This window comes from Pleurodeles waltl, chromosome 6, assembly GCF_031143425.1.
Source record: "Pleurodeles waltl isolate 20211129_DDA chromosome 6, aPleWal1.hap1.20221129, whole genome shotgun sequence".
Lineage (NCBI taxonomy): Eukaryota > Metazoa > Chordata > Amphibia > Caudata > Salamandridae > Pleurodeles > Pleurodeles waltl.
Genome location: NC_090445.1, coordinates 1141860675 through 1141875832, shown reverse-complemented (window position 1 = coordinate 1141875832; position 15158 = coordinate 1141860675).

Below are 15158 nucleotides of genomic sequence, written 5' to 3'. Positions count from 1 at the left end.
AGACCGCCGGTTTCCCGCATCTGACCGCGGCCGAACCGCCGCGGTCAGAATGCCCTGCGGGGCACCGCCGGTCTGTCGGCGGTGCTCCCGCCGACCCTGGCGTCTAGTGTGGGAAAATTGTGGCAACAATGTTTAAGATCATCCTCACTAGATGCAGTCAAGACACATCTCACTCTCCTGTCTAATAACACTGACTTGCAAGATTTTTTGTCAGGCCCGAAGACACCACGTAGGAAGCGTTTCTTGTACGAAGTGTACAATGAAATATGGAAACTTTCCCAACAGGAGGCTGCAGCCCGGTTAAGTTAAATAGATCAGGAAATTTGGAAAAAGGCATTAGCTGTTGTGGATAATGGAATTCACACCTTGTCCGACCGAATATATACGATTAACAACATTGTTTCTTCTGCTATAGACATTATACGATCTGATATGTCTTCTTTATATCAAGAACAAAGTCAGACTCAGTCCATTATGCAGTTGGGTTGGACACTTCAGACATTGAAGGCGGGTCGCGTTCCATGGCAGCACATCAGTGCCAGGGAGATATTTTTTTCCTTTAATTTAACGCGACAACAACAACTAATGGCTAAGAAGGAGGCGACTTATGTCATGCTCAACATTGAGAAATTAGAAAGATTGCCTTTTACCGTGGCCGAAATACCGTCTGCTGAGTGGTTGATACACTGGGTTATTAATCTGCCTATTTCTACATTACAATTCACTTCTTGTTTGAAACATGTTCCGGTAGGGAGATATGAAAAGTTGGGAGATAGGTATCCATGAGGTGTGGGAGCTTCTCTTCTTGTACAAATGCCTCAATGGCATGAAAGAGGTCTTTCTTAGCGGCAGTGAATGTGAGACTTCAGTCAGCCATTCGATGATTTGTAAGCAGCTGTCCTTGCATGGGGCATGTAATGCCTCGGTTGAAAATTTGGCTTGCTATCTGAAGGGAGTTCCAGTCCCCTTGTTCAAACGCACGTTCCAGGTGCTTTCAAACGGCAGCTACGTGCTCCTCAATAGTGAAGACTGTTGTGGCATGCGGGCCGGAATAGTTTACGTTGTTTCGGTCACCAAGGTTGTTACTTCCTGCGGGAATGTGTTGTTTCCCCCCACTAAATTAAGGGAGGTAGCGGATATATGGCCTCACATTGCTACTTCCAGGGTGAATTTCGACAAGTTAAGTAGACTAAAGGCTTTATTGTTTCAAAAGCATGTGGCCCTTACATCTGCACGCGAGACCTACGCACTTCAGGTGGCAAGGTCATCAGCACAAATACAGTCCCTGTTAAAAACAAACTTTCCGAGCCACTTTGGTGAACTCGTGGGACGTATATTTAATGCGTCCAGCACGGCTGGATTAGCACATTTTTTCAAAGCAGTTGGTGTTGGTTTCGTTCACACCTTCTTTTCCATATTTGGTTTAATACCTTCAGCTATTCATTCAATTTTCGGAAGCATTTTTGGGGGATTTCCGATAACTTTGGCTTTGTTAGCCGGCATTTTGCTGTTGCTGTTGTTTTTCCGCGATGGCTGTCCCGCCGCAACAAGGACGAATGTGGGCGCTCCCATCAGCGCAACTGTGTCGTGAACGCATGATGCAGCACTTTGGAGCAACACTCCTTGAACATTTGGGGTGTGACTGGTCTCTGTCATTCAGACCGGTTTTGGATTGTGTGCAGCCCGTGTTTCGGTGCCGTTGGTGCTTTTTTGAACATGCACTAGACGTCTGTCCCTCACAGCAACGCCCCCCAGTGGTTGATGCTGATCTGTTGATGTTCCCGATGAGGGCTCATTCTCAGACATGCGCGCAGCGGCTGCGTTTGCTTCGTGAGGCTGATTACAAGATACCCTTCCTGGAGTAAGTTGATATTAACTCGTTCACAGACTCTGTACGGGATGCCACCTTGGTTGACACTGGGGCTTTGGAACACACCTGCTCCTTGATAGTGTTTGGCGTGGATTTTCCAGTCTTGTCATCTGCCGAAGTGGAGAACCTCCTGCTTTCCATGACCACTGCTTAAATTGGATCTGGTCTAAATTAAAACTGTCACATGAATTTGGCTCTTAGCCGCTTGCTTATTTCTAAATTGAGGATTAATGTGCTTTGGTGTCCTCTTGACTTGTTGAAATTCTGTAGGGTTTAAATTATCTTTTAGCGTAGGGCATTTTTAGCTTCAGCTTAAACCACTTTCTACCGACAAGGGGAGGGTGTAGTGTAGCCATTTTTAATGTAGCTTTCTGCGCGTTCGCTTAAAGTATTAGGCCTCTGTGACCTTTGCCCTAGATGCATTTTATTTAGCCTCGCACTGTTATTTTACAATAACCAATTTCACGGTCTTGTTTTATTTTCTTCTATCACACTGTTTAGCTTACTTCAGCACTGAAGTTCTCAAACAATACATTCTTGCTCGCTCTGTGCTTCAGTCAAGGATACAGGTGGTCATTCCAACCTCGGCGGTAAAAGGTGCTTACCGCCAGACAGAAGACCGCCATAACACCGCCGCAGTCGCGGTAAACCGCCACGGTCATTCTGACCCACAACAGGCAAACCGACATCCACAAAAGTCCGCCACACCAAAGGTCAGCGATAAACTGGCGATGACCAAACCTCCACCATCACGCTAACAGAAATACGCCCATGCCATTACGACCCACGAATCCACGCGGCGGTCTTTCAACGCGGTATTCTATTGGCGGTACACACCGCCGCGGTCGAAATACACATACTCGTACAAAACACAACCACATTGGACTATTCGAAATACACACACCTGATACACATACACACACCACTCCCACACACCCAATACAATATAAAACACACACCCACATCACCCACAAACCCCTAAGACCAGAAATTCAGAGAGAAGGCGAGAGAGAGACACCACAGTCAACTACCAAGCATCCACAGGCACACAATACCAATACCCATAGAACTTCCACGCACCTCACACAACACACCACTAAATAGCACCCCACCTATCACTACACACTCCACCCCACACATCATCCACACCACCCCATGGCACCTCAAAGACACCCCAGGTTCTCAGATGCTGAACTCAGGGTCATGGTGGAGGAAATCGTACGAGTAGAGCCCCAGCTGTTCGGGACACAGGTGCAGCACACCACCATTGCCAGGAAGATGGAGCTATGGAGCAGAATAGTCGACAGGGTCAACGCTGTGGGACAGCACCCAAGAAATAGGGACGACATCATGAAGTGGTGGAACGACCTACGGGGGAAGGTGCGTTCCATGGTATCAAGGCACAACATCGCGGTACTGTGGACTGGCGGCGGACCCCCACCACCTCCCCCAGATTTTACAACATGGGAGGAGCAAGTCTTGAACATCCTGCATCCTGAGGGCCTCGCAGGAGTCGGTGGAGGAATGGACTCTGGTAAGTCTCATCTTCACTACTTCATCTCCCCCACCCCACCTGCATGCCAACTCATACCCCCACCCTCACCCTTACCCCCATCACAAATACCCCTGCAAATGTGTCACCATCACAACCCACCTATCCCAAAACTTAGCCCTGCATGCAGCCCCAAAGCATGGACACCCATCACCAAGGCATGCCCAATGAACACACCCATCACCCCCCCCCCCAAAATACCATCACAACAGCCCCCACAAAGGAATGCCAGCACTGGGGTACACGGGTACCCACCCATTGCACGCCATTGGCACACACAGAAGCAATAACCATACTTTTATACCCCTGCAGGACCCGAACGCCAGGTCACTGCGCAGGAGGGTCCACAAATGTCCCCTCCACCCCCAGAAGAGCCCCACAGTGATGACAGCAGCTCTGTCTCCCTGGATCTAGATGACCAGCCCGGTCCATCGGGGACCTCGGGACAGTCGGTTCCCCTCAGACAGGCACAGGCCACAGCAGACCTTCCCCCCTCTGGAAACACCAGCACAGCACCGACCCAGCGGGCCCATACCTCTGTCCCCAGGACAGGTCAATCAGCGGTGTGTCCACCACTACAGGGAACCCAGGCTAACCCACCACCCCAACAACAACAGGGACCTGGGGGCAGTGGTAGTGGGCACACGGTCCAGGGGACGGAGGCCCAAGGAAACAGGGGAACTGGGAGGGCAGCTGTGCGACAGGGGGGGGACAGGCCAAGGGAACCCACTCTCCATGAGGCCCTCTCCTCCATCATGGGAGCATACCACCGCTCCCAGGAGACAATGGCGACGGTCCTGGCCAAGTTTCAGGAAATCCAGCTTCTGCAGGAACAACAGTATATGGGGTTGAGGGAGGAACTGAGAAACATCAGTACCGCCATGGGTACCATCGTAGTGGCCCTGAATGAGTTAATCTCCACATTGCGGACCACTGTGGCACCTCAAAGGGCCCCTGACACTAGCATGGACCAAGAATTGGCTACCACCTCCGCCGGCGCTAGTGGACAGGAGGCCCTGACAGAAGACCAACAGGCCACCAGAACCCCACCCCCTGCAGAAGGAGAACCACCCCGCAAGCGGGCCTTGAGATCCAGGAAGAAGACAGAGTAACATGTCTAGACCCCCGCCAGCAAAGGATACCGCCCTGATTGTCATCCTACTGTCCCACATTGTCACCCTGTCCAACCTTAAACTGCCCCTGCTCCACTTTCCACAGGCATTTGGACAATGCACCTGTGAACCTGATAGTCTGGACTCTGCCATGGACAATCCTCCACCATCACCCCTCACCGATTTGCAACCACCCATCCAAATTAGAGCACTTGAATAAACACACTTATTTCACATAAACAATCTGGAGTCTGTCTGTGATTTTAACAAATGTATTAGACATGACAGTGCCAAAATTGTTATTCACATTGTGATGCCAACAAACCGCTGTCACACAGCTGTAGTCCATGGGGAAACAAAGCAGATGTCACGCAGTGGGGCCCACAGCTATGAAAACGGAAGGGAAAGTCACCACACAGTTACCATACACTGGGGGAAAAAGTCAGACAGTAGAGAGGTAGGAGTCTTTAAGTAAATGTAATATGCCGGTGTGTACTCTTACCTGTGTGTCACTGAAAATATTGCTCTATTACTGTGTTCCTGTTGTCTATGTCGTCCTCTCCGGCTTCCTCTTCTTGACTCTCCACAGGCTCCACAGCTGCTACAACACCACCATCTGGACCATCCTCCTGCAGAAAAGGCACCTGGCGGCGCAAAGCCAGGTTGTGAAGCATACAGCAGGCCACGATGATCTGGCACACCTTCTTTGGTGAGTACATTAGGGATCCACCTGTCATATGGAGGCACCTGAACCTGGCCTTCAGGAGGCCAAAGGTTCGCTCGATCACCCTCCTAGTCCACCCATGGGCCTTATTGTAGCGTTCCTCTGCCCTGGTCCTGGGATTCCTCACTGGGATCAGTAGCCAGGACAGGTTGGGGTAACCAGAGTCCCCTAATAGCCACACCCGGTGCCTCTGGAGTTGACCCATCACATACAGGATGCTGCTATTCCGCAGGATGTAGGCGTCATGCACTGACCCAGGGAACTTGGCATTAACATGGGAGATGTACTGGTCAGCCAAACAGACCATCTGTACATTCATCGAATGATAACTTTTCCTGTTCCTGTACACCTGTTCACTCCTGCTGGGGGGTACCAAAGCCACATGTGTCCCATCAATGGCACCTATGATGTTGGGGATATGTCCAAGGGCATAGAAATCACCCTTCACTGTAGGTAAATCCCCCACCTCAGGGAAAATGATGTAGCTCCTCATGTGTTTCAGCAGGGCAGACAACACTCTGGACAACACCTTGGAAAACATAGGTTGAGACATCCCTGATGATATGGCCACTGTTGTTTGAAATGACCCACTTGCTAAGAAATGGAGTACTGACAGCACCTGCACTAGAGGGGGGATCCCTGTGGGTTGGCGGATGGGTGACATCAGGTCTGCCTCCAGCTGGGCACACAGTTCCTGTATAGTGGCTCGGTCAAGCCTGTATGTCAGTATGACATGTCTTTACTCCATTGTCGACAGGTCCACCAGCGGTCTGTACACGGGAAGATTCCTCCATCTCCTCGCATTGTCCAGCGGACGGTGCCTAGGAAGGACAACAGCGAGCACAGAGTCAATCAACCCACATGTACATTCCCACAGCTTGCACACAACACGATTCACTATGCATTGAATGGTTTGTATGAGTGTTGAGGAAAGGCCTAGGTATGTGTGACGCAGTAGAAATTAAGCCATGTGGGCCCTTGAAATGGCGGCTGCCTCACCTGTGAAGTGTGACAATGGGATGTGAGGTCAATGCGCTGGCGTGGCACACCGTGGCGGTAGGCGGTCGAAGACCGCGGCGCAAAGCCGCATTGGTTAACATAGAATCCTATGGGTTTCACGAGCCAATGATGATGTGCGCCGGCGGTCGCGGTACTTCCACAGGAGAGGACCTACACTGCAAGTGCTGCTGTGACCTCGGTCTGGAAGAGACAATGGCTGCTGCAACTGGGGAAAGGGCCCCTTCCTTCACTTCTGAAGAATTGGAGAAACTCGTGGATGGGGTCCTCCCCCAGTATGCGCTACTCTACGGTCCTCCAGACCAACAGGTAAGTACAGTGGGACCATGCTTTGTGGGCAATGCCTGGGTTGAGTCAGGTGGATGAAAAATGGTGGGGAGGGGAGCGATTGAGGCATGCATCAGACGACAGATGAGAGCATTGGCCACATGGCAAGTGTGGGGATGGGGGGCCACTCACATCAAGCATGCAGAAGGTGATGATTTTTTTCTCCCCCTGTACATGTCACATAGGTCAGCGCCCACCAGAAAATCACTATTTGGCGTGCCATCGCCAAGGACGTCCGGACCCTGGGGGTCCAAAACAGACGGGGCACCCACTGCCGGAAGAGGTGGGAGGACATCCGACGCGGGAGCAGGAAGACGGCGGAGGCTCTGCTGGGGATGGCCTCCCAACGTAGGAGGGGTGTCAGTCGTCAATTGACCCCCCTGATGTCCCGGATCCTGGCAGTGGCCTACCCCGATTTGGATGGGCGCGTGAGGACATCACAGCAGACACAAGGGGGTGAGTACACTCTCATTCTGGTGACTTTGCGCGCAGTGGAGGTGTCTGGGTGGGGGAGGTGGGCTGTGGGTATCTCTAGGCCAGGGCGATTTCTGTAGGCTAGGCCCCTCCGTAAGGCATGGCCCTGTGCCCCGACCCCCCACCTCTGTAGGGTGCCTATTACAGCTATTAATGGCCCTGTTCATCTATGTGTGCAGTTGTCATCCATAGGCTTGTAGGCCATGTCCCACTGATTGAGTAGTGGACCCCAAGTGCGCAGCGTAGTGCAGGGGGCTTCTGTTTCTGTCCTCTCCGCCAACGGTAGCGGTAATCCATGCACTCAACATGTCTTTCTTTCTCCCCCTCCCCTTTTTTGTGGTCTTCCTGTTCATGTGTGCATTAGCATCATCAGGCGGAGGAGAAGTGGCATCGGAGCACGAGGGAGCTGCATCCCACATGGCCCTGGAGGGCCATGCAACGGACTCTGAGTACACCAGTGGGACGGAGGGCGAGGGGAGCTCCACAGCGGGGACTCGTGCTGATGTCAGTGGCAGCGACTCGTCCTCTGAAGGGAGCTCCCTTGTGGTGGCGGCAACATACGTGCCCCCCGCAACAACAGGTACAGCCGCCACCCAGCGCACCAGCACCGCCCTCCCAGCAGCCCCTCAGCGTTTGCCCCGTGCCCGCTCACTCAGGAAGGGGGGGCATCTCCTTCGCCCCAGGCACCTCAGGCCCTGCCCCTGTCACCCCTGCTGCCCTCAGTGAGGAGGTCATTGACCTCCTGAGGACCATCATTGTTGGGCAGTCTACCCTTTTAAATGCCATCCAGGGTGTAGAAAGGGAGGTGCACCGGAGTAATGCATACCTGGAGGGCATTCATTCGGGTCAGACTGCCCATCAGCGATCGTTCAACGCTCTGGCCTCAGCACTGACAGCAGCAATTGTCCCTGTCTCTAGCCTCCCCCTCCAACTTCCTCCACCCAGACCCAATCCCCTGTACCTCGGCCCTACCAGACACACCTACAGACCAGCCTGCACACACCTCAACACCCAAGGGAAGCTCATCCAGACATAAGCACCACACAAGCATTCACACAAGCAACATCCACATGCAGACACACCAACACCCACTGCCTCCACTGTGTCCCCCTCCTCCTCATCTCCCTCCTCCCTCCCTGTGACGTCTCCACTCACACTTGCATGCACAACATCTTCAGCCACTACGTCCATCACCAGCACACCCACCAGAACACTCCACACACGTGCAGTCACCACCCCCACTACCATTTACACGTCCCCTGTGTCCTCTCCCAGTGTGTCTGTCACCCCCTCTTCCAAACCACACAAACGCAGACAGCCACCCACCCAACAGCCATCCACCTCACGACAGCCTCCAGCCCAAGCACCTGCACCCAAAGACACCAGACTTCACACTCCTACAACCACATCCTCTTCCTCCACTCCCATACCCACTACACCTAGCCGTCCCTCTCTTTCCAAATTGATTTTCCTTTCCAAACTTGACCTCTTTCCAACAACTCCCCCTCCCCGTCCATCGAATAAGACTGCAATCAGCACCTCAGCCACCACCAAACCAGGACCTATCAGGACTGTTGTCCAAGGACTGTGGAGTCCCCCACCCTCAAGGGCAACTAGTTCTGGTAGGAGCCAAGGCACGGCCAGCCCACCCCCGGAAAAACACCCAAAGATCACCAGTGCCCGGCACGAGAGGCCAAGGACACCAGGGACCAAAATCCCTACCCTGGCTCCGGCTGGAAGTGGGGTGCCACCTGGCACACCGCCAAAGGTGGGAAAGGGCCACAGACGACCAGGGAAGGGTGGGAAGGGCAGCACGCCCAACAAGTCCGGCAGCAGGCCAGCTGCCCAGGAGGGCCCCACCAGCCCCATCCCAGGTGTGCAGGAGGGCCCCGCCAGCCACAGCCCAGCTGCCCAGGAGGGCCCCGCCAGTCACAGCCCAGCTGCCCAGGAGGGCCCCGCCAGCCACAGCCCAGCTGCCCAGGATGGGCCCCGCCAGACACAGCCCAGCTGGGCAATGAAGGAGCGCCAGCCACAGCCCAGCTGGGCAATGAAGGAACGCCAACTCAAGCACCGCTGAACAGGGCAAGGACCGCTGAACAGGGCAAGGACCGCCAAGGCAAGCACCGCTGAACAGGGCAAGGACCGCTGAGCAGGGCAAGGAACGCCAAGGCAAGCACCGCTGAACAGGGCAAGGACCGCTGAACAGGGCAAGGACCGCCAAGGCAAGCACCGCTGAACAGGGCAAGCACCGCTGAACAGGGCAAGGACCGCTGAACAGGGCAAGGACCGCCAAGGCAAGCACCGCTGAACAGGGCAAGCACCGCTGCACTGGGCCCTTCATCTCAAGCACCGCTCCGCTGGGCCCTTCATCTCAAGCACCGCTCTGCTGGGCCCTTCATCTCAAGCACCGCTCCGCTGGGCCCTTCATCTCAAGCACCGCTCCGCTGGGCACCGCCGTCTCAAGCACCGCTGAACTGGGCCCTTCATCTCAAGCACCGCTGCACTGGGCCCTTCATCTCAAGCACCGCTCCGCTGGGCCCTTCATCTCAAGCACCGCTCCACTGGGCCCTTCATCTCAAGCACCGCTCCGCTGGGCACTGCCGTCTCAAGCACCGCTGAACTGGGCCCTTCATCTTAAGCACCGCTCCGCTGTGCCCTTCATCTCAAGCACCGCTCTGCTGGGCCCTTCATCTCAAGCACCGCTGCACTGGGCCCTTCATCTCAAGCACCGCTGCACTGGGCCCTTCATCTCAAGCACCGCTCTGCTGGGCCCTTCATCTCAAGCACCGCTCCCCTGGACCCTTCATCTCAAGCACCGCTGCACTGGGCCCTTCATCTCAAGCACCGCTGCACTGGGCCCTTCATGTCAAGCACCGCTCCGCTGGGCCCTTCATCTCAAGCACCGCTCCGCTGGGCCCTTCATCTCAAGCACCGCTGCACTGGGCCCTTCATCTCAAGCACCGCTCCGCTGGGCCCTTCATCTCAAGCACCGCTCCACTGGGCCCTTCATCTCAAGCACCGCTCCGCTGGGCACTGCCGTCTCAAGCACCGCTCCGCTGGGCTCTTCATCTCAAGCACCGCTCCGCTGGGCCCTTCATCTCAAGCACCGCTCCGCTGGGCCCTTCATCTCAAGCACCGCTCCGCTGGGCCCTTCATCTCAAGCACCGCTCCGCTGGGCCCTTCATCTCAAGCTCCGCTCCGCTGGGCCCTTCATCTCAAGCACCGCCGTCTCAAGCACCGCTCCGCTGGGCTCTTCATCTCAAGCACCGCTCCGCTGGGCCCTTCATCTCAAGCACCGCTCCGCTGGGCCCTTCATCTCAAGCACCACTCCGCTGGGCACCGCCGTCTCAAGCACCGCTCCGCTGGGCACCGCCGTCTCAAGCACCGCTGAAATGGGCCCTTCATCTCAAGCACCGCTGCACTGGGCCTTCATCTCAAGCACCGCTCCGCTGGGCCCTTCATCTCAAGCACCGCTCCGCTGGGCCCTTCATCTCAAGCACCGCTCCGCTGGGCACCGCCGTCTCAAGCACCGCTGAACTGGGCCCTTCATCTCAAGCACCGCTCCGCTGGGCCCTTCATCTCAAGCACCGCTGCACTGGGCCCTTCATCTCAAGCACCGCTGCACTGGGCCCTTCATCTCAAGCACCGCTCCGCTGGGCCCTTCATCTCAAGCACCGCTGCACTGGGCCCTTCATCTCAAGCACCGCTGCACTGGGCCCTTCATCTCAAGAACCGCTCCGCTGGGCCCTTCATCTCAAGCACCGCTCCGCTGGGCCCTTCATCTCAAGCACCGCTGCGCTGGGCATCGCCGTCTAAAGCACCGCTCCGCTGGGCACCGCCGTCTCAAGCACCGCTGAACTGGGCCCTTCATCTCAAGCACCGCTGCACTGGGCCCTTCATCTCAAGCACCGCTCCGCTGGGCCCTTCATCTCAAGCACCGCTCCGCTGGGCCCTTCATCTCAAGCACCACTGCACTGGGCCCTTCATCTCAAGCACCGCTCCGCTGGGCCCTTCATCTCAAGCACCGCTCCCCTGGGCCCTTCATCTCAAGCACCGCTGCACTGGGCCCTTCATCTCAAGCACCGCTGCACTGGGCCCTTCATCTCAAGCACCGCTCCGCTGGGCCCTTCATCTCAAGCACCGCTCCGCTGGGCCCTTCATCTCAAGCACCGCTGCACTGGGCCCTTCATCTCAAGCACCGCTGCACTGGGCCCTTCATCTCAAGCACCGCTCCGCTGGGCCCTTCATCTCAAGCACCGCTCCACTGGGCCCTTCATCTCAAGCACCGCTCCGCTGGGCCCTTCATCTCAAGCACCGCTCCGCTGGGCACTGCCGTCTCAAGCACCGCTCCGCTGGGCTCTTCATCTCAAGCACCGCTCCGCTGGGCCCTTCATCTCAAGCACCGCTCCGCTGGGCCCTTCATCTCAAGCACCGCTCCGCTGGGCCCTTCATCTCAAGCACCGCTCCGCTGGGCCCTTCATCTCAAGCTCCGCTCCGCTGGGCCCTTCATCTCAAGCACCGCTCCGCTGGGCCCTTCATCTCAAGCACCGCTCCGCTGGGCCCTTCATCTCAAGCACCGCTCCGCTGGGCCCTTCATCTCAAGCACCGCTGCACTGGGCCCTTCATCTCAAGCACCGCTGCACTGGGCCCTTCATCTCAAGCACCGCTCCGCTGGGCCCTTCATCTCAAGCACCGCTCCGCTGGGCCCTTCATCTCAAGCACTGCTGCGCTGGGCCCTTCATCTCAAGCACCGTTCCGCTGGGCACTGCCGTCTCAAGCACCGCTCCGCTGGGCTCTTCATCTCAAGCACCGCTCCGCTGGGCCCTTCATCTCAAGCACCGCTCCGCTGGGCCCTTCATCTCAAGCACCACTCCGCTGGGCCCTTCATCTCAAGCACCGCTCCGCTGGACCCTTCATCTCAAGCTCCGCTCCGCTGGGCCCTTCATCTCAAGCACCGCCGTCTCAAGCACCGCTCCGCTGGGCCCTTCATCACAAGCACCGCTCCGCTGGGCCCTTCATCTCAAGCACCGCTCCGCTGGGCCCTTCATCTCAAGCACCGCTCCGCTGGGCCCTTCATCTCAAGCACCGCTCCGCTGGGCCCTTCATCTCAAGCACTGCTCCGCTGGGAACCGCCGTCTCAAGCACCGCTCCGCTGGGCACCGCCGTCTCAAGCACCGCTGAAATGGGCCCTTCATCTCAAGCACCGCTGCACTGGGCCCTTCATCTCAAGCACCGCTCCGTTGGGCCCTTCATCACAAGCACCGCTGCACTGGGCCCTTCATCTCAAGCACCGCTCCGCTGGGCACCGCCGTCTCAAGCACCGCTGAACTGGGCCCTTCATCTCAAGCACCGCTCCGCTGGGCCCTTCATCTCAAGCACCGCTGCACTGGGCCCTTCATCTCAAGCACCGCTCCGCTGGGCCCTTCATCTCAAGCACCGCTGCACTGGGCCCTTCATCTCAAGCACCGCTGCACTGGGCCCTTCATCTCAAGCACCGCTCCGCTGGGCCCTTCATCTCAAGCACCGCTGCACTGGGCACCGCCGTCTCAAGCACCGCTCCGCTGGGCACCGCCGTCTCAAGCACCGCTGAACTGGGCCCTTCATCTCAAGCACCGCTGCACTGGGCCCTTCATCTCAAGCACCGCTCTGCTGGGCCCTTCATCTCAAGCACCGCTGCACTGGGCCCTTCATCTCAAGCACCGCTCCGCTGGGCCCTTCATCTCAAGCACCGCTCCGCTGGGCACCGCCGTCTCAAGCACCGCTCCGCTGGGCACCGCCATCTCAAGCACCGACGAACTGGGCCCTTTATCTCAAGCACCGCTGGCCCATTGGCGGAAGGGGCAGTGCTGCATCTGTGTCGGGCAGGGCTGCACGAAGCACTCTGGGCACCAGTCCTTCTCCAGAACCAGTGGACACTGTCATCCACTTGAGAGACTGTGGCTTTGCACTCCCCAGGATGTAACAGTGGGCAAACCACCCACTGTAGAGACTTGAGAGACTGTGGCTTTGCACTCCCCAGAATGGTACAGTGGGCAAGCCACCCACTGTATGGACTTGAGAAACTGTGGCTTTGCACTCCCCAGGATGGTACAGTGGGCAAACCACCCACTGTATTGACTTGAGAGACTGTGGCTTTGCACTCCCCAGGATGGGACAGTGGCCATGGAGGCCCCTCGTGAATCTGGCGTTGTGTACTCATGTGGCTGAGGTGCCCCCTCTTCCCTTCCCCCTGATGTGCCTGTAGTTTTTCTATCTGATGCCCCTGCAGTGTTCTCTCCGTTGGTGTCAGGTATCCTGTGTGGGCCTTGCCCATGTGATTTGGGCCGAGTGGTCCACGGACAATGACAGCTAAAATTATCGGACTTTTAATATATATGTATATATTAGTTTTAAATGTGTGATATTTTTATATGCCGATAATACAATATATTCGACTGTTTATGATCATTTCATTTTGTCTTTGCATTCTTCCGGGGGTTTTGGGGGTTGTAACAGTGATGCATTGCTATGCATTGATGTGTGTGTTGTAGTGGGTGAGGGTGGTGGTGGGTGTGTAGCATATGTGTGCCCGTAATATTTTCTCCTCCCCCCTCCCCTGTGTCGTAGGTGCAGTACTCACCGTAGTCTTCTGCGCCAGCGTTCGTGCTCCTGGTAGAGGAGCAGGAATACAATAGCTGGTAGGCTGTGTAGTTCGGGTTCCATGCTGTCCAGATTCCTCGTGGGGTGTATGGAGGTGAGCCTTTTCCGTTTGAAATGTCTGTTTCCGCTGTGTTTTTATCGGCGGGGCTACCGCCCCGGAAAAGGTGGCAGATTGGTGGGTTGTGATAGGGTGGGCGGTACATTGACTCCCGCCTGTCTGTTGGTGGTGACCGCCGCTCTGTTTGTTTGTCCCGCCGTGGCGGGCGGAGTGTTAAAGTGGCGGTCTCTGTTGGCGGTTTCCGCCAGGGTCAGAATTCCATTTTTTAAACCGCCAGCCTGTTGGCAGGTTAGCCGCCGCTTTAACACCGACCGCCAGGGTTGGAATGACCCCCACAGTCTGGTACATTGCCGATAGACGTGGTAGAAGTTTAGTCTTTAGGGTTCGTAGAAAGTACACATTCTTATGTAGGGACGTTTCTTAGAACACCGGCGTGCTAGTTATAAAACACTTCCTAGTCCTGGTACACGTGAGAGGGAGATTCCGACCAGGAACCCACAACTAGACGCTGACTGCCCTGTTGCAGATGCTGATCCCAATCACAGGCCTTTGCTCAGGTATGAGGGTCGATGTCCTCCAGGAGGAACCTGAAAGGCAGGCTTAAAGCTTAACATGCTGTGCTCAAAATAGAACTTAGAAGAGAGAACGTAATCTAGTTGCACCATGATAGCGTTCTTATGTTTCTTTCTCCTCGTTACTATTTCAATCCTACTGTGTTGTATGGTTCTGGTTATTGCGGCTCACGCCTTGTTATCTAAAATGTAGTCGTTTTATTAAACCAATCTTTAAAACTCTAACTGCCTTTGTCATTTATATATGAGACTACACTATGAGAGAACTGGTTGGGATCTGAGTGACCACGACTTCCCAGGGAAGCACTAAGATGTCAAGCGCTCGGCTGCCCAATTGTCTCTTCCCTTTGGGAGAGATGAGGTACTGCTAGTTAGCCGGAGCTCAAACCGGATTTGGGGTAACAAGGGTCCTTCACCGTGGGTTAGACTTAGTCCCCCACACTGTGAACGATCTTGCCGCCCAAAAATCCGGTAGTCTCATTGGGATAATGAGAGCCTACGCGACACCAGCAGCTGCCATTTGTGGTAAGACACGAGGCATCACTGCAGCAAGGAGGAACTGCTGATTTTTCAATATAGCTGCAACATCGTGGTGGTAGACAGCCATGAGGGAGGCCACTTCCCGCTAAATGGACTCCAGCCTGTTGTCTGCTATGCTGCTGCCAGTTTGGGAGGGGAATAGTTGTGGTCTCTCCCTCATGGCAGCAGCTATGTCCATCAGGGATTGCTGGAGTCCACGCAGTGGGGAGTGTGTGCCTCAGATGGTAGCCGTGTTTTCATTAGTTGTTGTGAGGCACATCCGCACTCCCTTTG